Source organism: Prunus avium, chromosome 2 (assembly GCF_965620075.1).
Source record: "Prunus avium chromosome 2, drPruAviu1.hap1.1, whole genome shotgun sequence".
NCBI classification, from domain to species: Eukaryota; Viridiplantae; Streptophyta; class Magnoliopsida; order Rosales; family Rosaceae; genus Prunus; species Prunus avium.
Genome location: NC_142285.1, coordinates 13902064 through 13928362, shown reverse-complemented (window position 1 = coordinate 13928362; position 26299 = coordinate 13902064).

Here is a 26299-nt window from a genome sequence, read left to right as displayed (position 1 = left end):
CCACTCCAATTAGGAACGAACTGCCTTTGAACTTGAATTGTCCAATTTCTTACACCTATTGATTTCGGATCGAGCCGAAATGTTGGGCAACATCATAATATGGTGGGAGGAGTCATTTGGTTAGTTTTGAGGGAAATCCGATCTCTAGAACTATGGAATACACCAACCACTCCGATTAGGAACGAACTGCCTTAGAAGATAAATTGTCCAATTTCTTACACCTATTGATTTCGGATCGATCCTAAAACTTGGGCAACAACATAATATGGTGGGAGGAGTCATTTGGTTAAGTTTGAGTGAAATCCGATCTCTAGAAGTACCCAAAACACCAACCACTCCAATTAGGAACGAACTGCCTTTGAACTTGAATTGTCCAATTTCTTACACATATTGATTTCGGATGGAGCCCAAAACTGGGGCAACCACATAATATGGTGGGAGGAGTCATTTGCTTAAGTTTGAGTGAAATCCAATCTCTAGAACTACCCAAAACACCAACCACTCCAATTAGGAACGAACTGCCTTTGAACTTGAATTGTCCAATTTCTTACACCTATTGATTTCGGATCGAGCCGAAATGTTGGGCAACATCATAATATGGTGGGAGGAGTCATTTGGTTAGTTTTGAGGGAAATCCGATCTCTAGAACTATGGAATACACCAACCACTCCGATTAGGAACGAACTGCCTTAGAAGATAAATTGTCCAATTTCTTACACCTATTGATTTCGGATCGATCCTAAAACTTGGGCAACAACATAATATGGTGGGAGGAGTCATTTGGTTAAGTTTGAGTGAAATCCGATCTCTAGAAGTACCCAAAACACCAACCACTCCAATTAGGAACGAACTGCCTTTGAACTTGAATTGTCCAATTTCTTACACATATTGATTTCGGATGGAGCCCAAAACTGGGGCAACCACATAATATGGTGGGAGGAGTCATTTGCTTAAGTTTGAGTGAAATCCAATCTCTAGAACTACCCAAAACACCAACCACTCCAATTAGGAACGAACTGCCTTTCAACTTGAATTGTCCAATTTCTTACACCTATAGATTTCGGCTCGAGCCCAGAACTTGGGTAACATCATAATATGGTGGGAGGAGTCATTTGGTTATGTTTGAGTGAAATCCGATCTCTAGAACTACCCAAAACCCCAACCACTCCAATTAGGAACGAACTGCCTTTGAACTAAAATTTTCCAATTTCTTACACCTATTGATTTGGGATCGAGCCCAAAACTTGGGCAACATCATAATATGGTGGGAGGAGTCATTTGGTTAATTTTAAGTGGAATCCGATCTCTAGAACTACCCAATACACCAACCACCCCATTAAGAACGAACTGCCTTTCAACTTAAATTGCCCAATTTCTTACCCCCATTGATTTCGGATCGAGCCCAAAACTTGGGCAACACCATAATATGGTGGGAGGATTCATTTGGTTAAGTTTGAGTGAAATCCGAACTCTACAACTACCCAAAACACAAACCACTCCAATTAGGAATGAACTGCCTTTGAACTTGAATTTTCCAATTTCTTAAACCTATTGATTTCGGATCGAGCCCAAAACTTGGGCAAAATCATAATATGGTGGGAGGAGTCATTTGGATAGTTTTGAGTGAAATCCGATCTCTAGAACTATGGAATACAACAACCACTCCGATTAGGAACGAACTGCCGTTGAACATAAATTGTCCAATTTCTTACACCTATTGATTTCGGATTGAGCCCAAAACTTGGGCAACATCATAATATGGTGGGAGGAGTCATTTGGTTAAGTTTGAGTGAAATCCGAACTCTACAACTACCCAAAACACAAACCACTCCAATTAGGAATGAACTGCCTTTGAACTTGAATTTTCCAATTTCTTAAACCTATTGATTTCGGATCGAGCCCAAAACTTGGGCAATATCATAATATGGTGGGAGGAGTCATTTGGATAGTTTTGAGTGAAATCCGATCTCTAGAACTATGGAATACAACAACCACTCCGATTAGGAACGAACTGCCTTTGAACTAAAATTTTCCAATTTCTTACACCTATTGATTTCGGATCGAGCCCAAAACTTGGGCAACATCATAATATGGTGGGAGGAGTCATTTGGTTAAGTTTGAGTGAAATCCGATCTCTAGAACTACCCAAAACACCTACCACTCCAATTAGGAAAGAACTACCCTTGAACTTGAATTGTCCAATTTCTTACACCTATTGATTTCGGATCTAGCACAAAACTTGGGCAACATCACAATATGATGGGAGGAGTCATTTGGTTAGTTTTGACTGAAATCCGATCTCTAGAACTATGGAATACAACAACCACTCTGATTTGGAACGAACCGCCTTTGAACATAAATTGTCCAGTTTCTTGCACCTATTGATTTCGGATCGAGCCCAAAACTTGGGCAACATCATAATACGGTGGTACGAGTCATTTGGTTAAGTTTGAGTGAAATCCGATCTCTAGAACTACCCAATTCGCCAACCACCCCAATTAGGAACGAACTGCCTTTGAACTTGAATTGTCCAATTTCTTACACCCATTGAGTTCGGATCGAGCCCAGAACTTGGGCAACGTCACAATATGGTGGGAGGAGTCATTCGGTTAAGGTTGAGTGAAATCCGATCTCTAGAACTACCAAAAACACAAACGACTCCAATTAGGAATGAACTGCCCTTGAACTTGAATTGTCCAATTTCTTACACCTACAGATATCGGATCGAGCCCAAAACTGGGGCAACATCATAATATGGTGGGAGGAGTCATTTGGTTAGTTTTAAGTGAAAACCGATCTCTAGAACTATGGAATACACCAACCACTCCGATTAGGAACGAACCGCCTTTGAACATAAATTGTCCAGTTTCTTAAACCTATTGATTTCGGATCGAGCCCAAAACTTGGGCAACATCATAATATCGTGGGAGGAGTCATTTGGTTACGTTTGAGTGAAATCCAATCTCTAGAACTACCGAAAACACCTACCACTCCGATCTCTAGAACTATGGAATACACCAACCACTCCGATTAGGAATGAACTGCCTTTGAACATGAATTGTCCACCCTCTTACACCTATTGATTTCGGATCGAGTCCAAAACTTGGGAAACATCATAATATGGTGGGAGCAGTCATTTGGTTAATTTTGAGTAAAGTCCGATTTCCAGAATTACCCAATACACCAACCACTCCAATTAGGAACGAACTACCTTTGAACTTGAATTGTCCAATTTCTTACCCTTATTGATTTCGGATCGAGCCCAAAACTTGGGCAACATCACAATATGGTGGGAGGAGTCATTTGTTAATTTTGAGTGAAATTCGATCCCTAGAACTACCCAAAACACCAACCACTCCCATTAGGAACGAACTGCCTTTGAACTTGAATTGTCCAATTTCTTACACATATTGATTTCGGATCGAGCCCAAAACTTGGGCAACAGCATAAAATGGAGGGAGTAGTCATTTGGTTAAATTTGAGTGAAATCCGATCTCCAGAACTACCCAATACACGAACCCACCCAATTAGGAACGAACTTCCTTTGAACATGAATTATCCAATTTCTTACACCTATTGATTTCGGATCGAGCCCAAAACTTGGGCAACATCATAATATGGTGGGAGGAGTCATTTGGTTAAGTTTGAGTGAAATCCGATCTCTAGAACTACCCAAAACACCAAACACTCCAATTAGGAACGAACTGCCTTTGAACATGAACTGTCCAATTTGTTACCCCTATTTATTTCTGATCGAGCCCAAAACTTGGGCAACAACATAATATGGTGGGAGGAGTCATTTGGTTAAGTTTGAGTGAAATCCGATCTCTAGAACTACCGAAAACACCAACCACTCCAATTAGGAACGAACAGCCTTTGAACTTGAATTATCCAATTTCTTACACCTTTTGATTTCGGATCGAGCCCAAAACTTGGGCAATATCATAATTTGGTGGGAGGAGTCATTTGGTTAGTTTTGAGTGAAATCCGATCTCTAGAACTATGGAATATATCAACCACTCCGATTTGGAACGAACTGCCTTTGAACATAAATTGTCCAATTTCTTACACCTATTGATTTCGGAATGAGCCCAAAACTTGGGCAACTCCATAATATGGTGGGAGGAGTCATTTGGTTCAGTTTGAGTGAAATCCGATCGCTAGAACTGCCCAAACCACCAACCACTCCAATTAGGAACGAACTGCCTTTCAACTTGAATTGTCCAATTTCTAACACCTCTTGATTTCGGATCGAGCCCAAAACTTGGGTAACATCATAATATGGTGGGATGAGTCATTTGGTTAAGTTTGAGTGAAATCCGATCCCTAGAACTACCCAAAACACCAACCACTCCAATTAGGAACGAACTGCCTTTGAACTTGAATTGTCCACTTTCTTACACCTACTGATTTTGGATCGAGCCCAAAAATTTAGGAACATCATAATATGGTGGGAGGAGTCATTTGGTAAGTTTTGATTTAAATCCGATCTCTATAACTATGGAATATACCAACCACTCTGATTAGGAACGAACTGCCTTTGAACATAAATTTTCCAATTTCGTACACCTATTGATTTCGGATCGAGCCCAAAACTTGGGCAACATCATAATATGGTGCGAGGAGTCATTTGGTTAAGTTCGAGGGAAATCCGATCCGTAGAACAACCCAAAACACCAACCACTCTAATTAGGAACGAACTGCCCTTGAACTTGAATTATCCAATTTCTTATACCTTTAGATTTTGGATCGAGCCCAAAACTTGGGCAACAACATAATATGGTGGGAGGAGTCATTTGGTTAAGTTTGAGTGAAATCCGATCATTAGAACTACCCAAAACACCAACCACTCCAATTAGGAACGAACTGCCTTTCAACTTGAATTGTCCAATTTCTAACACCTAATGATTTCGTATAGAGCCCAAAACTTGGCCAACATCATAATATCGTGGGAGGAGTCATTTGGTTAAGTTTCAGTGAAATCCGATCTCCAGACCTACCCAAAACACCAACCACTCCAATTAGGAACGAACTGCCTTTGAACATGAATTGTCCAATTTCTTACCCCTATTTATTTCTGATCGGGCCCAGAACTTGGGCAACATCATAATATGGTGGGAGGAGTCATTTGGTTAAGTTTGAGTGAAATCCGTTCTCTAGAACTACCCAATACACCAACCACTCCAATTAGGAACGAACTGCCTTTGAACTTGAATTATCCAATTTCTTACACCTTTTGATTTCGGATCGAGCCCAAAACTTGGGGAACATCATAATATGGTGGGAGGAGTCATTTGGTGAAGTTTGAGTGAAATCCGATCATTAGAACTACCCAAAACACCAACCACTCCAATTAGGAACGAACTGCCTTTCAACTTGAATTGTCCAATTTCTAACACCTATTGATTTCGGATCGAGCCCAAAACTTGGCCAACATCATAATATGGTGGGAGGAGTCATTTAGTTAAGTTTGAGTGAAATCCGATCTCTAGAACTACCCAAAACACCAACCACTCCAATTAGGAACGAACTGCCTTTGAACTTGAATTGTCCAATTTCTAACACCTGTTGATTTCGGATCGAGCAGAAAACTTGGGCAACATCATAATATGGTGGGAGGAGTCATTTGGTTAAGTTTGAGTGAAATCCGATCCCTAGAACTACCCAAAACACCAACCACTCCAATTAGGAACGAACTGCCTTTGAACTTGAATTGTCCAATTTCTTACACCTATTGATTTTGGATCGAGCCCAAAAATTGAGGAACATCATAATATGGTGGGAGGAGTCATTCGGTTAGTTTTGATTTAAATCCGATATCTAGAACTATGGAATATACCAACCACTCCGATTAGGAACGAACTGCCTTTGAACATAAATTTTCCAATTTCTTTCACCAATTGATTTCGGATCGAGCCCAAAACTTGGGCAACATCATAATATGGTGGGAGGAGTCATTTGGTTAAGTTTGAGGGAAATCCGATCCCTAGAACTACCCAAAACACCAACCACTCTAATTAGGAACGAACTACCTTTGAACTTGAAATATCCAATTTCTTATCCCTTTTGATTTTGGATTGAGCCCAAAACATGGGCAACGTCAAAATATGGTGGGAGGAGTCATTTGGTTAGTTTTGAGTGAAATCCGATCTCTAGAACTATGGAATACACCAACCACTCCGATTAGGAACGAACTGCCTTTGAACATAAATTGTCCAATTTCTTAAACCTATTGATTTCGGATCGAGCCCAAAACTTGGGCAACATCATAATATGGTTGGAGGAGTCATTTGATTAAGTTTGAGTGAAATCCGATCTCTAGAACTACCCAAAACACCAACCACTTCAATTAGGAACGAACTACTTTTGAACTTGAATTGTCCAATTTCTTACACGTATTGATATCGGATCGAGCCCAAAACTTGGGCAACATCATAATACGGTGGGAGGAGTCATTTGGTTAAGTTTGAGTGAAATCTGATCTCTAGAACTACCCAAAACACCAACCACTCCAATTCGGAACGTACTGCCTTTGAACTTGAATTGTCCAATTTCTTACACGTATTGATATCGGATCGAGCCCAAAACTTGGGCAACATCACAATATGGTGGGAGGAGTCATTTGGTTAAGTTTGAGTGAAATCCGATCTCTAGAACTATGGAAAACATCAACCACTCCGATTAGGAACGAACTGCCTTTGAACATAAATTGTCCAATGTCTTAAACCTATTGATTTAGGATCGAGCCCAAAACTTGGGCAACATCATAATATGGTGGGAGGAGTCGTTTGGTTGGTTTTGAGTGAAATACGATCTCTAGAACTACCCAAAACACCAACCACTCCAATTAGGAACGTTCCGCCTTTGAACTTGAATTGTCCAATTTCTTACACGTATTGATTTCCGATCGAGCCCAAAACTTTGGCAACATCGTAATATGGTGGGAGGAGTCATTTGGTTAAGTTTGAGTGAAATCCGATCTGTAGAACTAATCAAAACACAAAACACTCCAATTAGGAACGAACTGCCTTCGAACTTGAATTGTCCAATTTCTTACACCAATTGATTTCGGATCGATCCCAAAACTTGGGCAACATCATAATATGGTGGGAGGAGTCAGTTGGTTAGTTTTGAGTGAAATCCGATCTGTAGAACTATGGAATACACCAACCACTCCAATTAGGAACGAACTGCCTTTGAACATAAATTGTCCAATTTCTTACACCTATTGATTTCGGATCGAGCCCAAAACTTGGGCAACATCATAATATGGTGGGAGTAGTCATTTGGTTAAGTTTGAGTGAAATGCGATCTCTAGAACCACCGAAAACACAAACCACTCCAATTAGGAACGAAGTGCCTTTGAACTTGAATTGTCCAATTTCTTACACCTATTGATTTCGGATCTTTCCGAAAACTTGGGCAACATCATAATATGGTGGGAGGAGTCATTTGGTTAAGTTTGAGTGAAATCCAATCTTTAGAACTACCCAAAATACCAACCACTCCAATTAGGAACGAACTGCCTTTGAACTTGAATTGTCCAATTTCTTACACCTATTGATTTCGGATCGAGCCCAAAACTTGGCCAACATCATAATATGGTGGGAGGAGTCATTTGGTTAAGTTTGAGTGAAATACGATCTCTAGAACTATGGAACACACCAACCACTCCGATTAGGAAGGAAATGCCTTTGAACATAAATTGTCCAATTTCTTACACCTATTGATTTTAGATCGAGCCCAAAACTTGGGCAACATCGTAATATAGTGGGAGGAGTCATTTGGTTAAGTTTGAGTGAAATTCGATATCTAGAACTACCCAAAACACCAACCACTCCAATTAGGAACGAACTGCCTTTGAACTTGAATTGTCCAATTTCTTACACCTATTGATTTCGGATCGAGCCCAAAACTTGGGCAATATCATAATATGGTAGGAGGAGTCATTTGGTTAAGTTTGAGTGAAATCTGATCTCTAGAACTACCCAAAACACCAACCACTCCAATTAGGAACGAACTGCCTTTGAACTTGAATTGTCCAATTTCTTACACCTATTGATTTCGGATCGAGCCCAAAACTTGGGCAACATCATAATATGGTGGGAGGAGTCCTTTGGTTAGTTTTGAGTGAAATCCGATCTCTAGAACTTTGGAATACAACAACCACTCCGATTAGGAACGAACTGCCTTTGAACTAAAATTTTCCAATTTCTTACACCTATTGATTTCGGATCGAGCCCAAAACTTGGGCAACATCATAATATGGTGGGAGGAGTCATTTGGTTAAGTTTGAGTGAAATCCGATCTCTAGAACTACCCAAAACACCAACCACTCCAATTAGGAACGAACTGCCTTTGAACTTGAATTGTCCAATTTCATACACCTATTGATTTTGGATCGAGCCCCAAACCTGGGCAACATCATAATATGGTGGGAGGAGTCATTTGGTTAATTTTGAGTGAAATCCGATCTCTAGAACTGCCCAATACACCAACCACCCCAATTACGAACGAACTGGCTTTGACCTTGAATTGTCCAAATTCTTACCCCTATTGATTTTGGATCGAGCCCAAAACTTGGGCAACATCACAATATGGTGGGAGTAGTCATTTGGTTAAGGTTGAGTGAAATCCGATCTCTAGAACTACCAAAAACACCAACCACTCCAATTAGGAACGAACTGCCCTTGAACTTGAATTGTCCAATTTCTTACACCTACTGATTTCGGATCGAGCCCAAATCCTGGGCAACATCATAATATGGTGGGAGGAGTCATTTGGTTAGTTTTAAGTGAACACCGATCTCCAGAACTATGGAATACACCAACCACTCCGATTAGGAACGAACCCCCTTTGATCATAAATTGTCCAGTTTCTTGCACCTATTGATTTCGGATCGTTCCCAAAACGTGGGCAGCATCATAATATGGTGGGAGGAGTCATTTGGTTAAGTTTGAGTGAAAGCCGATCTCTAGAACTACCCAAAACACCAACCACTCCAATTAGGAACCAACTGCCTTTGACCTTGAATTGTCCAAATTCTTACACCTATTGATTTTGGATCGAGCCCAAAACTTGGGCAACATCATAATATGGTGGGTGGAGTCATTTGGTTAATTTTGAGTGAAATCCGATCTCTAGAACTATGGAATACACCAACCACTTCAATTAGGAACCTACTGCCTTTGAACTTGAATTGTCCAATTTCTTACACCTATTGATTTCGGATAGAGCCCAACACTTGGGCAACGTCATAATATGGTGGGAGGAGTCATTTGGTTAAGTTTGAGTGAAATACGATCTCTAGAACTATGGAACACACCAACCACTCCGATTAGGAAGGAACTGCCTTTGAACAAAAATTGTGCAATTTCTTACACCCATTGAATTTGGATCGAGCCCAAAACTTGGGCAACATCATAATATGGTGGGAGGAGTCATTTGGTTAAGTTTGAGTGAAATCCGATCTCTAGAACTACCCAAAACACCAACCACTTCAATTAGGAACGAACTGTCTTTGAACTTGAATTGTCCAATTTCTTACAGCTATTGATTTCGGATCGAGCCCAAAACTTGGGCAACATCACAATATGGTGGGAGTAGTCATTTGGTTAAGGTTGAGTGAAATCCGATCTCTAGAACTACCAAAAACACCAACCACTCCAATTAGGAACGAACTGCCTTTTAACTTGAATTGCCCAATTTCTTACACCTATTGATTTCGGATCGAGCCCAAACCTTGGGCAACAACATAATATGGTGGGAGGAGTCATTTGGTTAGTTTTGAGTGAAATCCAATCTCTAGAACTATGGAATACACCAACCACTCCGATTAGGAACAAACTGCCCGTGAACAAAAATTGTCCAATTTCTTACACCTATTGATTTCGGTTCGAGCCCAAAACTTGGGCAACATCATAATATGGTGGGAGGAGTCATTTTATTAAGTTTTAGTGAAATCCGATCTCTAGAACTACCCAAAACAACAACAACTCCAATTACGAACGAACTGCCTTTGAACTTCAATTGTCCAATTTCTCACACATATTGGTTTCTGATCGAGCCCAAAACTTGTGCAACATCATACTATGGTGGGAGGAGTCATTTGGTTAAGTTTGGATGAAATCCGATCTCTAGAACTACCCAAAACACCAACCACTCCAATTTGGCACGAACTGCCTTTAAACTTGAATTGTCCATTTTCTTACACCTATTGATTTCGGATCGAGCCCAAAACGAGGGCGACATCATAATATGGTGGGAGGAGTCATTTGGTTAAGTTTGAGTGAAATCCGCTATCTAGAACTACCCAAAACACCAACCACTCCAATTAGGAACGAACTGCCTTTGAACTTGAATTGTCCAATTTCCTACACCTATTGATTTCGGATCGAGCCCAAAACTTGGGCAACATCATAATCTGGTGGGCGGAGTCATTTGGTTAGTTTTGAGTGAAAGCAGATCTCTAGAACTATGGAATACACCAACCACTACGATTAGGAAGGAACTGCCTCTGAACATAAATTGTCCAGTTTCTTACACCTATTGATTTCGGATCGAGCCCAAAACTTGGGCAACATCATAATATGGTGGGAGGAGTCATTTGGTTAAGTTTGAGTGAAATCCGATCTCTAGAACTACACAAAACACCAACCACTCCAATTAGGAACGAACTGCCTTTGAACTTGAATTGTCCAATTTCCTACACCTATTGATTTCGGATCGAGCCCAAAACTTGGGCAACATCTTAATATGGTGGGGGGAGTCATTTGGTTAGTTTTGAATGAAATCCGATCTCTAGAACTATGGAATACACCAACCACTCCGATTTGGAACGAACTGCCCTTGAACATAAATTGTCCAATTTCTTACACCTATTGATTTCGGATCGAGCCCAAAACTTGGGCAACATCATAATGTGGTCGGAGCAGTCATTTGGTTAAGTTTGAGTGAAATCCGATCTCTAGAGCTACCCAAAACACCAACCACTCCAATTAGAAACGAACTGCCTTTGAACTTGAATTGTCCAATTTCTTACACCTATTGATTTCGGATCGAGCCCAAAGATTGGGCAACATCATAATATGGTGGGAGGAGTCATTTGGTAAATTTTGAGTCAAATCCGATCTTTAGAACTACCCAAGACCCCAACCACCCCAATTAGGAACAAACTGCTTTCGAACATGAATTGTCCAATTTCTTACACCTATTGATTTCGGAACGAGCCCAAAACATGGGCAACATCATAATGTGGTCGGAGGAATCATTTGGTTAAGTTTGAGTGAAATCCGATCACTAGAACTACCCAAAACACCAACCACTCCAATTAGGAACGAACTGCCTTTGACCTTGAATTGTCCAAATTTTTACACCTATTGATTTTGGATCGAGCCCAAAACTTGGGCAACATCATAATATGGTGGGTGGAGTCATTTGGTTAATTTTGAGTGAAATCTGATCTCTAGAACTATGGAATACACCAACTACATCAATTAGGAACGTACCGCCTTTGAACTTGAAATGTCCAATTTCTTACACCTATTGATTTCGGATAGAGCCCAACACTTGGGCAACATCATAATATGGTGGGAGGAGTCATTTGGTTAAGTTTGAGTGAAATACGATCTCTAGAACTATGGAACACACCAACCACTCCGATTAGGAAGGAACCTGCCTTTGAACAAACATTGTCCAATTTCTTACACCTATTGAATTTGGATCGAGCCCAAAACTTGGGCAACATCATAATATGGTGGGAGGAGTCATTTGGTTAAGTTTGAGTGAAATCCGATCTCTAGAACTACCCAGAACACCAACCACTCCAATTAGGAACGAACTGCCTTTGAACTTGAATTGTCCATTTTCTTACACCTATTGATTTCGGATCGAGCCCAAAACTTGGCCGACATCATAATATGGTGGGAGGAGTCATTTGGATAAGTTTGAGTGAAATCCGATCTCTAGAACTACCCAAAACACCAACCACTCCAATTAGGAACGAACTGCCTTTTAACTTGAATTGTCCAATTTCTTACACCTATTGATTTTGGATAGAGCCCAAAACTTGGGGAACATCTTAATATGGTGGGAGCAGTCATTTGGTTAAGTTTGAGTGAAATCCGATCTCTAGAACAACCCAAAACACCAACCACTCCAATTAGGAACGAACTGCCTTCGAACTTCAATTGTCCAATTTCATACACCTATTGATCTCGGATCGAGCCCAAAACTTCGGCAACAACACAATATGGTGGGAGGAGTCATTTTGCTAAGTTTGAGTGAAGTCCGACCCCCAGAACTACCCAAAACACCAACCACTCCAATTAGGAACGAACTGCCTTTGAACTTGAATTGTTCAATTTCTTACACCTATTGATTTCGGATCGAGCCCAAAACTTGGGCAACATCATAATATGGTGGGAGGAGTCATTTGGTTAAGTTTGAGTGAAATCCAATCTCTAGAACAACCCAAAACACCAACCAATCCAATTAGGAACGAGCTGCCTTTGAACTTGAATTGTCCAATTTCTTACACCTATTGATTTCGGATCGAACCCAAAACTTTGGCGACATCATAATATGGTGGGAGGAGTCATTTGGTTAAGTTTGAGTGAAATACGATCTCTAGAACTATGGAACACACCAACCACTCCGATTAGGAAGGAACTGCCTTTGAACATAAATTGTCCAATTTCTTACACCTATTGATTTTGGATCGAGCCCAAAACTTGGACAACATCATAATATGGTGGGAGGAGTCATTTGGTTAAGTTTGAGTGAAATCCGATATCTAGAACTACCCAAAACACCAACCACTCCAATTAGGAACGAACTGCCTTTGAACTTGAATTGTCCAATTTCTTACACCTATTGATTTCGGATCGAGCCCAAAACTCGGGCAACATCATAATATGGTGGGAGGAGTCATTTGGTTATGTTTGAGTGAAATCCAATCTGTAGAACTACCCAAAACACCAACCACTCCAATTAGGTACGAATTGCCTTTGAACTTGAATTGTCCAATTTCTTACACCTATTGATTTCGGATCGAGCCCAAAACGTGGGTGACATCATAATATGGTGGGAGGAGTCATTTGGTTAAGTTTGAGTGAAATCCGATCTCTAGAACTATGGAACACACCAACCACTCCGATTAGGAATGAACTGCCTTTGAACATAAATTTTCCAATTTCTTAGACCTATTGATTTTGGATCGAGCCCAAAACTTGGGTAACATCATACTATGGTGGGAGGAGTCATTTGGTTAAGTTTGAGTTAAATCCGATCTCTAGAGCTATCCAAAACACCAACCACTCCAATTAGGAACGAACTGCCTTTGAACTTGAATTGTCCAATTTCTTACACCTATTGATTTTGGATAGAGCCCAAAACTTTGGGAACATCTTAATATGGTGGGAGGAGTCATTTGGTTTATGTTTGTACCTAATAAGTCACGGCCATGAGCTGGCCGAGGGAACCCCTTTTCTCGGCCCCGGCCCTTGCTCGTAAAAACGAAAACGCAGCGTTTCGCCAGGGTAGTTTGCCCTCCTGAAGACAAAAGAAGAAATGCTAAGGCATGATCAGCTTGGCCTCAAGCGCAGGCCGAGGCCGAGGCCCGGCAAATTCCGGCCAAAGCATTAAAGGCAAATCATCACGTGACAACAGGGTCCCAGGCTTCATTTAATGAAGTAGTGCCTGTTTAATGCAGCAAACCCACTGGCCACAAATAAGCATTTAATGCATGAGGGAAGGTGGGAAGTGACTGGAGTCAGGATTTGGTGATGAGAATCATAGTGATTAGACGTGGACATTCTCACAAGAATTCTGACAGCTTGAGATGTTAGCTCACCAGCTATCCAGGCCATAAATGCGTCTCCACGGCCAGAAGCTCAGAACCCACGATCAAGAACGGCGCCCGAGATTCACCAGGATTTATGGGGTCACACCACCATACTTCACGATCCCAAATGTCGATTAGACTGCCCACTTGCTCTAATCAGGCTCCACCATGCAGATTTTCAGCCTCGATTACTCCTCCAGGAACTCTTCCTATAAATACCAGGCTCAAACTACATTCAAAGGGTTCAACACCAAAACAAAGCCTCCCACGGAGCAACTTATTTTTTCCTGTAATGCACTTTCAATATCTTTACTTGCTTTCCTAGGAGTAGTGTTAGGTTGTAAGGAAAATCCATTCATCAATATATCATACGACCCTTGACTTTCAAGGCGCCGGAGCACCACCCTTTCCTCTCTCAGCTACAATCGTTTGATTAAGAGGACGAGCCTGCGGCGTTCCCCAGAGACTACCCGGCTCGGTCAATGCGGCCGAACCCTCTGTTCAAACAGCCCAGCAGGAATGGCTGCGGAACGTTGCGCAACAAAGCAGGCCTGTTCAGAGGTTTTAGTTTGAAGACATCCGGCCTATCATGAAAGACGGTTTAATAAAGAGAGAGCTGGGGGCACCAGATTACCCAAGGCCGCGCCTGTCAAAGGAACTTAGCAATGCGCACGATTTATTTCCTAAGGTTCTTGGGGCACGCCATGTTTCAGTAATTTCGGCCATAGGTATAACCCCATATATCTTGACCAACGGCCGTGACACTAATAAACTAGTAAAGCGGAGGGTTCGTTTTCCTCGAATTATCGGGCAGCATGGCCGAGAGAAGATGGCGTCGAGGACCTACGACAAAAAAGTCAAAAAGAAGAAAAGAGGAAGGTAGGCGACCAAGGTAAGCAAATGGCGCGGTCAAATTAAAACAAAAATATACGTCTAGCTTTTCAGAAAAGAAGGCCCTTGTATTTAGACAAAAAGGGGCATTACTTACAAACAGAGAACGGCCAGCCATGGCCGAGATAAACAAATAATTATTTATTTGTCTGGTCTTGAAACAAAAGATAAAACTGTGTATAGATAATTTAAAATTGTATGTGGTTATTTATTTACATCCCAAGGGGAGAGATAGTTGAAAAGATCGCTCTTCACCCGCCTAGACCCCTTCGCTGAACATTCCCCAGATCAGGCAAGTGATCTTTGTCCAAGCGATGTCCCCACCATTGTTGTCCGCCTGCCATCTCGCCCGAATCAGCTTCCGCTGTGCCAGGGCCTTCTTCGTCTCAGTCGCTGCTTTGAGGATTCGCTTGGCCGAGGATTTCAGCTCGCTTCCGGCCGCGACCGCGCCATCTCGGCGTTGGAGGATGAGATCTCGGTGAGCCTGGAGCAAGGTAATCTGGGCCTCAACCTGCGCAAGCTCTTCATTCTCTCGTTGGACGACGAAGTCATTTTCTTTCAATCGAGCCATCGCAGGATGAACTTGTTCTTTAATCACCTCAAGATCTTGCTCGAGCGAGCTCCCTTCGGCCATCCGCATGACGGCTTCAGAATACCGGGTGATCATCTCCTCGCCTTCGGCCAGGCGGGCTTGCAGTTCATCCAGTTGAGCCGAGTCGAGCAGACCGAGCGCCATGGCCGTATCCAAGCAGGACCTAAACTCCGAAATCGCCCCAGCAGCGGTCATCTGCCGAACATCAAGGAGAAGGAACTCCCGGAGCCGTTCGATAACGGTCTTGGAATCCTCGTCCAAGGGAGCCGAGGTCGAGCTTCCCCCTTCCTCATGGAGGCTGGCGGATAACTCGTCAAGATCATCGAAGGAGGTGGCTTCCTGAACATAAGAGGGAGTAAGGGTAAGAGATAATTGACTAAGACACAAAGGAATAAACAAAAAGGGGGAGGTCGAATACTCACGGGGAGCGAAAGCTCAGTTCTGACCGAGGAGGTGGTCCGCAGGAGGCTCGGCACACTCACGACCGCGGCCCCAGTCACTACCGGTTCGGTCACGACCGTCGGGTCCTGAAACAACGGCGCAGGGGGCGTGGTCGTGGCAACCATGGGCAGCGGCGGCGACGATTAGGGAGGCTAGAGACAAACAAATCCGGTCAGAAGCGTAGAGACAGGTCAGAAGAGAACGACAAAGCCAAGTATTTTGAAGGCGGATTCTTACCGAGCGAAAGGAGATACCGCTTGGGCGACAAGGGGCGGACATCAAAGGCCCACTTGGCACGTCCACGGCAGGCTCGTCGGCGGCCTCGTCGGTTACTTCCTCAGCGGCTTCTTCATGGGCCTCCTCGCCGTCCTCGTCGGTGGCCTCTTCGGTAACTCCCTCAGCGGCCTCTTCGGTGACTTCTTCGGCGATCTCTTCGGCCACTCCCTCTGCGGCCTCCTCGGCAGGCGGCACCTCTGCGGGCGCAATCTCAGCATCCAGCGCCTCGGTCACTTCCTCGGCAGTAGCCGCCTCTTCAGCCGTCGTCTCTGCGGCTCCCGCCTCCTCGACCACCATGTGGGCAGCGGCCGCCTCCTTTACGAACGGCACCTCGACCATAGCCTCTTCCTAGACTATCACCACGTCCTAAGGAAGGAACCAGATTACCAGGATGCACAAAAAAAAAAGAGAAAGGATGCCAGGGAGTAATACTTACGATCACAGGGGGGGCCTCACTCACAGTCGCGGGAGGGGCCTCCTCTTCACCTCTGCCCTCCGAGGAGGTAAAAAGGGTCCTCTTCCTCGGCCGCTGCACGGCCGCCATCTCGGCCGCGGCACTCTGGGCCGGCGCGGCCTCTGTACCTGACATCTCTCGACTCCTCTTGCGACCCAAGGCTGCGCATACGAGGAAAAAAGACAGGGGTGAGACGACTAGAGGCAGAAGTGGTTTAGAGAGGCCGGTGAAGAGTAAATGGTAACAAGAAAAATAAGCAAGGCCTACCAGCAGCAGTGGATGGTCGAGGCGTTGGGGAGGCAGGCACGGTCCTGTGCGCCAGCGTCTTTCGAACTCTTACCACAGGCGTCGCCCTAGGAGCAGGGGCCGCGGTCGATGATGGGGCCGCAGTGGAGGTCACGGCCGCTGATCTAGCCAAGGAAGGGGCCGATACCCTAGGGGCGACCACGGCCGGGGCACTTGGCCGGGGCGGCCCAGCCAATACCTTCTTCACTTTGCTGCCCTTGGGGGTGAGAGGGTCACAATCTGTATTCGTCAGGGCCGCCCTCACGGCCTCTTCAACAGGCCGAATAAATCTGGCCGAGATACACTCCTCATACCAGACCTTTCCATCCTCGTCATAAGCATTGCGGCGCGACCAAGGCGTCAGAGTCAGGAAGGTCATTCCCTTTTGGAGTTGGAAGGTGATCTCGGCCACACCGTGCTGATGGGAGACGTCGGCCCTCCAGGACGATAGCCGATTGGTTGACAGAGGAAGGAGTGGGGACGTCTGGATTAGGCCGAACTGCCGAGCCACGAGGTTCGGGAAATACACCTCGGCCCCGGCCTTGGACAGGCCGCAATGGAGGTCGCGCGAAACCAGGAAGGAGCCCCAAATCTCCTTCAGATCATTCTCCGTCTCAACATCTGGGATGACGGAGAGGTCGTGGGTCAGGAACAGAGGGAACGGCGGGGCAAGGCAGACTCGGAACTGCGTGCCAGTTCTCTCGGCCAAGCCGTAGAAGAATTTATAGCAGAAGGCCGTGGCGTTATGCTTCTTGGGGGCTCGAGCAAAAGCGTTGGCCAACGGCTCATTGTCTTGGGGAGCGGCCACCCCCCTCAGCTCTGGGAAGTAGGCCTGCAGCCAGAACTGGAAGGCCCACAGTGGACCACCGTGCTTCGGCTTCATCCCATCGGTAACGATGTCATAAAGCGTGCGGTAAATGTGGCCGAGCAGAAACGGGCCGAGTGCCAACCTACCGCCCTGCGCTAGGTAATCGGCCAGATGGGCGAACTCCAAGGTGACTTTGTTCACCTGGGTGCAAAACACGAACTTGCACAACCAGTACAGCAGGAACGCGGCGTGCTCAACCTCGCCGAGAGGGTTAATGACATCATCTTCAGCGCTGTCCTCTACGCCGAAGTTGCTGTAGAAGCTGGAGTAGTTGAGCATGTTCTTCGCCTTGCTCCCAGCAACTCTCGCAAGAGCAGGCCACATGGCCTTAAAGCTCCCTTCCACCTCGGGAGCAACAAGGGCGGCGTTTACTTCCACGCCAAGGGGGGATAGGCCGAACAAGACGGCCATATCTAGGACGGTCGGCGTCATCATGCCGAACCGGAAGTTCATGGTATTGGTGGCCGACGACCAAAAGCACAGGGTCGCGGCCAAGAGCGACCGATCCATGATGAGCGGCCGATCGAATAGCTTGATCAAGTGGTAGATGCCTTGATCCTTCCATTGTTGACCGAAGAAATGCTCCATCCTCGGCAGCCATTTTTCCCAATCTGGGGTCACGGTTGGCCACTACTGCTGCGGCCTGAGGACATTCCAGTCCTGGAAGTCCCCCCCGTCAAAGGCTGAGTGATCCACTAGGTTGTTCTTCAGATGGGCCACAAGCCTCTCTGGCATTCCGCCATTAATGGAGGGGCCGAGAACGCAGGAATCGGTGGGGGCGCCATCGTCATCAACCCAGGGCGTAATGATATAAGGGAGGATCGAGCCCTGAATATCTCGGCAAATAGCCTCGAATTCAGTTTGGAAGGTTTGGGACCGAACTTCAACAGATGCGGGGGTACTGGAGGCCATTAGAGCAGGTTTAAGATGAGTGTTTAAGGAGGAAAAGCTTAGAAAGCAGGGACAAAATCCTGTAGGGTCTGGAAAGTCACGAGTTCAGGAGGAGCTCTCTGGTAACCTTGGAGGTTCGAAGATTTTTGTGGGTTTTGAAGGTTAGGAGAAAAGGGTTTTTGACAAAGCTTGGGCGTCTGAGAATTCTGGAAGCGTAAGGAGAAAGCAAGGGAGTCTAAGTTTTTATATTGGCGCTAGAATTCGAAACGAAAGGGTGTGTCTCTCTCGAGAGACGTAACGTTCTGTTAGCACGCTCAACAGGCGCAGCGACGTGTCAAAAGCCTAGAGGCCGTCGTTTCCTCTGACAAAACGAAGCGACGCCCTGGGCAATGATGGCCTACACGACGTGCTCAAGGCATTAAATGCGCCGACTGGCCTGCGCATTTAATGCCCCAGTTGTCAATCACTTCAGGAAGAATGCAAAGGGTCCATCCCTTGGAATCCATTCGGCCCCTACCCATGCCGAGGCCGAAGAATCCAGGGATGTGGGGGCAATGTTTGTGCCTAATAAATCACGGCCATGAGCTGGCCGAGGGAACCCCTTTTCTCGGCCCCGGCCCTTGCTCGTAAAAACCAAAACGCAGCGTTTCGCCAGGGTAGTTCGCCCTCCTGAAGACAAAAGAAGAAATGCTAAGGCATGATCATCTCGGCCTCAAGCGCAGGCCGAGGCCGAGGCCAGGCAAATTCCGGCCAAAGCATTAAAGGCAAATCATCACGTGACAACAGGGTCCCAGGCTTCATTTAATGAAGTAGTGCCTGTTTAATGCAGCAAACCCACTGGCCACAAATAAGCATTTAATGCATGAGGGAAGGTGGGAAGTGACTGGAGTCAGGATTTGGTGATGAGAATCAGAGTGATTAGACGTGGACATTCTCACAAGAATTCTGACAGCTTGAGATGTTAGCTCACCAGCTATCCAGGCCATAAATGCGTCTCCACGGCCAGAAGCTCAGAACCCACGATCAAGAACGGCGGCCGAGATTCACCAGGATTTATGGGGTCACACCACCATACTTCACGATCGCAAATGTCGATTAGACTGCCCACTTGCTCTAATCAGGCTCCACCATGCAGATTTTCAGCCTCGATTACTCCTCCAGGAACTCTTCCTATAAATACCAGGCTCAAACTACATTCAAATGGTTCAACACCAAAACAAAGCCTCCCACGGAGCAACTTATTTTTTTCCTGTAATGCACTTTCAATATCTTTACTTGCTTTCCTAGGAGTAGTGTTAGGTTGTAAGGAAAATCCATTCATCAATATATCATACGACCCTTGACTTTCAAGGCACCGGAGCACCACCCTTGTTGTCCGTTCACTCACCCAATATATCGCACGACCGTCGCCCCCTGAGCAGCGCGCCGGAGCACCGCCCAAAACCCACTACCAACACCATCACTCAACGGCCTTGTAGTTCAGGACGAGCTCAAACAGGCGCACCATTTATCAATCCAACACTCATCAAACATCTCGACGCACCACACCCGAAAGCAGGAAACCGCCTGTCAACGCACATCCCCTCGGCCCGGAACTCCAGGCCGTGAGATTTGCGCGGCAGAAAGTTTAGTTTGCGAGAAATCCGACATCTAGAACTACCCAAAACACCAACCACTCCAATCAAGAACGAACTGCCTTTGAACTTGAATTCTCCAATTTTTTACACCTATTGATTTCAGATCGAGCCCAAAACATGGGCAACATCATAATATGGTGGGAGGAATCATTTGGATAAGTTTGAGTGAAATCCGATCTCTAGAACTACACAAAACACCAACCACTCCAATTAGGAACGAACTGCCTTTGAACTTGAATTGTCCAATTTCTTACACCTATTGACTTCGGATCGAGCCCAAAACTTGGGTAACATCATAATATGGTGGGAGGAGTCATTTGGTTAGTTTTGAGTGAAATCCGATCTCTAGAACTATGGAATACACCAACCACTCCGATTGGGAACGAACTGCCTTTGAACATAAATTGTCCAATTTCTTACACCTATTTCTTTCGAATTGAGCCCAAAACATCGGCAACATCAAAATATGGTGGGAGGAGTCATTTGGTTAAGTTTGAGAGAAATCCGATCTCTAGAACTACCCAAAACACCAACCACTCCAATTAGGAACGAACTGCCTTTGAACTTGAATTGTCCAATTTCTTACACCTATTGATTTCGGATCGAGCCCAAAACTTGGGCAACATCAAAATATGGTGGGAGGAGTCATTTGATTAAGTTTGGGCGAAATCCGATCCCTAGAACTACCCAAAACACCAACCACTCCAATTAGGAACGAACTGCCTTTGAGCTTGAATTGTCGGATTTCTATCACCTATTGATTTCGGAATGAGCCCAAAACTTGGGAAACATCAAAATATGGTGGGAGGAGTCATTTGGTTCACTTTGAGGGAAATCCGACCTCTAGAACTACCCAAAACACCAACCACTCCAATTAGGAACGAACTGCCATTGAACTTGAATTGTCCAATTTCTTACACCTATTGATTTCGGATCGAGCCCAAAACTTGGGCTACATCATAATATGGTGGCAGGAGTCATTCGGTTAAGTTTGAGTGAAATCCGATCTCTAGAACTACCCAAAACACCAACCACTCCAATTAGGAACGAACTTCCTTTGAACTTGAATTGTCCAATTTCTTATACCTATTGATTTCGGATCGAGTAGAAAACCTGGGCAACAAAATAATACGGCGGGAGGAGTCATTTGGTTGAGTTTGAGTGAAATCCGATCTCTAGAACTACCCAAAACACCAACCACTCCAATTAGGAACGAACTGCCTTTGAACATGAATTGTCCAATTTCTTACACCTATTGATTTCCGATCGAGCCCAAAACTTGGGCAACATCATAATATGGTGGTAGGAGTCATTTGGTTAACTTTGAGTGTAACCCAATCTCTAGAACTGCCCAAAACACCAACCACTCCAATTAGAAACGAACTGCCTTTGAACTTGAATTGTCCAATTTCTTACACCTATTGATTTCAGATCAAGCCCAAAACTTGGGCAACATCATAATATCGTGGGAGGAGTCATTTGGTTAGTTTTGAGGGAAAGCTGACCTCCAGAACTATGGAATACACCAACCACTCCGATTAGGAACGAACTGCCTTTGAACATAAATTGTCCAATTTCTTACAACTATTGATTTCGGATCGAGCCCAAAATTTGGGCATCATCATAATATGTTGGGAGGAGTCGTTTGGGCAAGTTTGAGTGAAATCCAGTCTCTAGAACTACCCAAAACACCAACCACTCCAATTAGGAACGAACTTCCTTTGAACTTGAATTGTCCAATTTCTTACACCTATTGATTTCGGATCGAGCCCAACACTTGGGCAACAACATAATTTGGTGGGTGGAGTCGTTTGGTTAAGTTTGAGTGAAATCCGATCTCTAGAACAACCCAAAACACCAACCACTCCAATTAGGAACGAACTGCCTTCGAACTTCAATTGTCCAATTTCATACACCTATTGATCTCGGATCGAGCCCAAAACTTGGCCGACATCATAATATGGTGGGAGGAGTCATTTGGTTAAGTTTGAGTGAAATACGATCTCTAGAACTATGGAACACACCAACCACTCCGATTAGGAAGGAACCTGCCTTTGAACAAAAATTGTCCAATTTCTTACACCTATTGAATTTGGATCGAGCCCAAAACTTGGGCAACATCATAATATGGTGGGCGGAGTCATTTGGTTAAGTTTGAGTGAAATCCGATATCTAGAACTACCCAAAACACCAACCACTCCAACTAGGAACGCACTGCCTTTGAACTTGAATTGTCCAATTTCTTACACCTATTGATTTCCGATCGAGCCCAAAACTTGGGCAACATCATAATATGGTGGGAGGAGTCATTTGGTTAAGTTTGAGTGAAATCCGATCTCTAGAACTATCCAAAACACCAACCACTCCAATTTGGAACGAACTGCCTTTGAACTTGAATTGTCCAATTTCCTACACCTATTGATTTCGGATCGAGCCCAAAACATGGGCAACATCACAGTATCGTGGGAGGAGTCATTTGGTTAGTTTTGAGTGAATTCCGATCTCTAGAACTATGGAATACACCAAGCACTCCGATTAGGAACGAACTGCCTTTGAACATAAATTGTCCAATTTCATAAACCTATTGATTTCGGATCGAGCCCAAAACTTGGGCAACATCATAATATGGTGGGTGGAGTCATTTGGTTAAGTTTGAGTGAAATCCGATCTCTAGAACTACCCAAAACACCAACCACTCCAATTAGGAACGAACTGCCTATCAACTTGAATTGTCCAATTTCTAACACCTATTGATTTTGGATCGAGCCCAAAACATGGGCAACGTCATAATATGGTGGGAGGAGTAATTTCGTTAAGTTTGAGTGAAATCCGATCTCTAGAACAACCAAAAACACCAACCACTCTAATTAGGAACGAACTGCCATTGAACTTGAATTGTCCAATTTCTTACCCCTATTAATTTCGGATCGAGCCCAAAATTTGGGCAACACCATAATATGGTGGGAGGAGTTGTTTGGTTAAGTTTGAGTGAAATCCGATCTCTAGAACAACCAAAAACACCAACCACTCCAATTAGGAACGAACTGCCTATGAACTTGAATTGTCCAATTTCCTACACCTATTGATTTCGTATCGAGCCCAAATCTTGGGCAACATCATAATATGGTGGGAGGAGTCATTTGGTTTGTTTTCAGTGAAATCCGATCTCTAGAACTACCCAAAACACGAACCACTCCAATTAGGAACGAATTGCCTTTGAACTTGAATTGTCCAATTTCTAACACCTGTTGATTTCGGATCGAGCAGAAAACTTGGGCAACATCATAATATGGAGGGAGGAGTCATTTGGTTAAGGTTGAGTGAAATCCAATCTCTAGAACTACCCAAAACACAAACCACTCGAATTAGGAATGAACTGCCTTTGAACTTGAATTGTCCAGTTTCTTACTCCTATTGATTTCGGATCGAGCCAAAAACTTGGGCAACAACATAATATGGTGGGTGGAGTCATTTGGTTAATTTTGAGTGTAATCCGATCTCTAGAACTACCCAATACACCAACCACCCCAATTACGAACGAACAGCCTTTGAACTGGAATTGTCCAATTTTCTTACACCTATTGATTTCGGATCGACCCCAAAACTTGGGCACCATCATAATATGGTGGGAGGAATCATTTGGTTAAGTTTGAATAAAATCCGATCTCTAGAACTACCCAAAACACCAACCACTCCAATTTGGAACGAACTGCCTTTGAACTTGAATTGTCCAATTTCTAACACCTATTGATTTCGGATCGAGCCCAAAACTTGGGCAACATCATAATATGGTGGGAGGAGTCATTTGGTTAGTTTTCAGTGAAATCCGATCTCTAGAACTATGGAATACACCAACCACTCCGATTAGGAACGAACTGCCTTTGAAAATAAATTGTCCAATTTCTTACACCTATCGATTTCGGATCAATCCCAAAACTTGGCCAACATCACAATATGGTGGGAGGAGTCATTTGGTTAAGTTTGACTGAAATCCGATCTCTAGAACTACCCAAAAGAACAACCACTCCAATTTGGAATGAACTGCCTACGAACTCGAATTGTAAAATTTCTTACAGCTATTGATTTGGGATCGACCCCAAAACTTGGGCAACATCATAATATGGTGGGAGGAGTCATTTGGTTAAGTTTGAGTGAAATCCGATCTCTACAACTACCCAAAACACCAACCACTCCAATTAGGAACGAACTGGATTTGAACTTGAATTGTCCAATTTCTTACACCTATTGATTTCGGATCGAGCCCAAAACTTGGGCAACAACATAATATGGTGGGAGGAGTCATTTTGGTTAAGTTTGAGTGAAATCTGATCTCTTCAACTACCCAATACACCAACCACCCCAATTAGGAACGAACTGCCTTCGAACTTGAATTGTCCAATTTCTAACACCAATTGATTTCGGAACGAGTCCAAAACTTGGGCAACAACATAATATGGTGGGTGGAGTCATTTGGTTAATTTTGAGTGAAATCCGATCTCTAGAACTACCCAATACACCAACCACCCCAATTAGGAACGAACAGCCTTTGAACTTGAATTGTCCAATTTTCTTACACCAATTGATTTCGGATCGAGCCCAAAACTTAGCCAACATCATAATATGGTGGGAGGAGTCATTTGGTTAGTTTTGACTGAAATCCGATCCCTAAAACTATGGAATACACCAACCACTCCGATTAGGAACGAACTGCCTTTGAACATAAATTTTCCAATTTCTTACACCTATTGATTTCGGATCGAGCCCAAAACTTGGGCAACAACATAATATGGTGGGAGGAGTCATTTTGGTTAAGTTTGAGTGAAATCCGATCTCTTGAACTACCCAATACACCAACCACCCCAATTAGGAATGAACTGCCTTTGAACTTGAATTGTCCAATTTTTAAAACCAATTGATTTCGGATCGAGCCCAAAACTTGGGAAACACCATAATATGGTGAGAGGAGTCATTTGGTTAAGTTTGAGTGAAATCCGATCTCTAGAACTACCCAAAATACCAACCACTCCAATTAGGAACGAACTGCCTTTGAACTTGAATTGTCCAATTTCTAACACCTATTGATTTCGGATCGAGCCCAAAACTTCTGCAACATCACAATATGGTCGGAGGAGTCATTTGGTTAAGTTTGAGTGAAATCCGATCTGTAGAACTACCCAAAACACCAACCACTCCAATTAGGAATGAACTGCCTTTGTACTCGAATTGTCCAATTTCTTACAGCTATTGATTTCGGATCGATCCCAAAACTTGGGCAACATCATAATATGGTGGGAGGAGTCATTTGGTTAAGTTTGAGTGAAATCCAATCTCTAGAACTACCCAATACACCAACCACTCCAATTAGGAACGAACTGCCTTTGAACTTGAATTGTCCAATTTCTTACACCTATTGATTTCGGATGGAGCCCAAAACTTGGACAACATCATAATATGGTGGGAGGACTCATTTGGTTATGTTTTGACTGAAATCCGATCTCTAGAACTATGGAATACACCAACCACTCCGATTAGGAAAGAACTTCCTTCGAACATAAATTTTCAAATTTCATACACCTATTGATTTCGGTTCGAGCCCATAACTTGGGTAACATCATAATATGGTGGGGGGAGTCATTGGGATAAGTTTCAGCGAAATCCAATCTCTAGAACTACCCAAAACACCAACCACTCCAATTAGGAACGAACTGCCTTTGAACTTGAATTGTCCAATTTCTAACACCAATTGATTTCAGATCGAGCCCAAAACTGGGGCAACAAAATAATATGGTGGGAGGAGTCATTTGGTTAAGTTTGAGTGTAATCCAATCTCTAGAACAACCCAAAATAATAATCACTCCAATAGGAACGAACTGCCTCTGAACTTGAATTGTCCAATTTCTAACTCCTATCGATTTCGGATCGAGCCCAAAACATGGGCAACATCATAATATGGTGGGAGGAGTCATTTGGTTAGTTTTGACTGAAATCCGATCTCTAGAACTATGGAATGCACCATCCACTCCGATTAGGAACGAACTGCATTTGAAGAAAAAATTGTCCAATTTCTTACACCTATTGATTTCGGATCGAGCCCAAAACTTGGGGAACAACATAATATTGT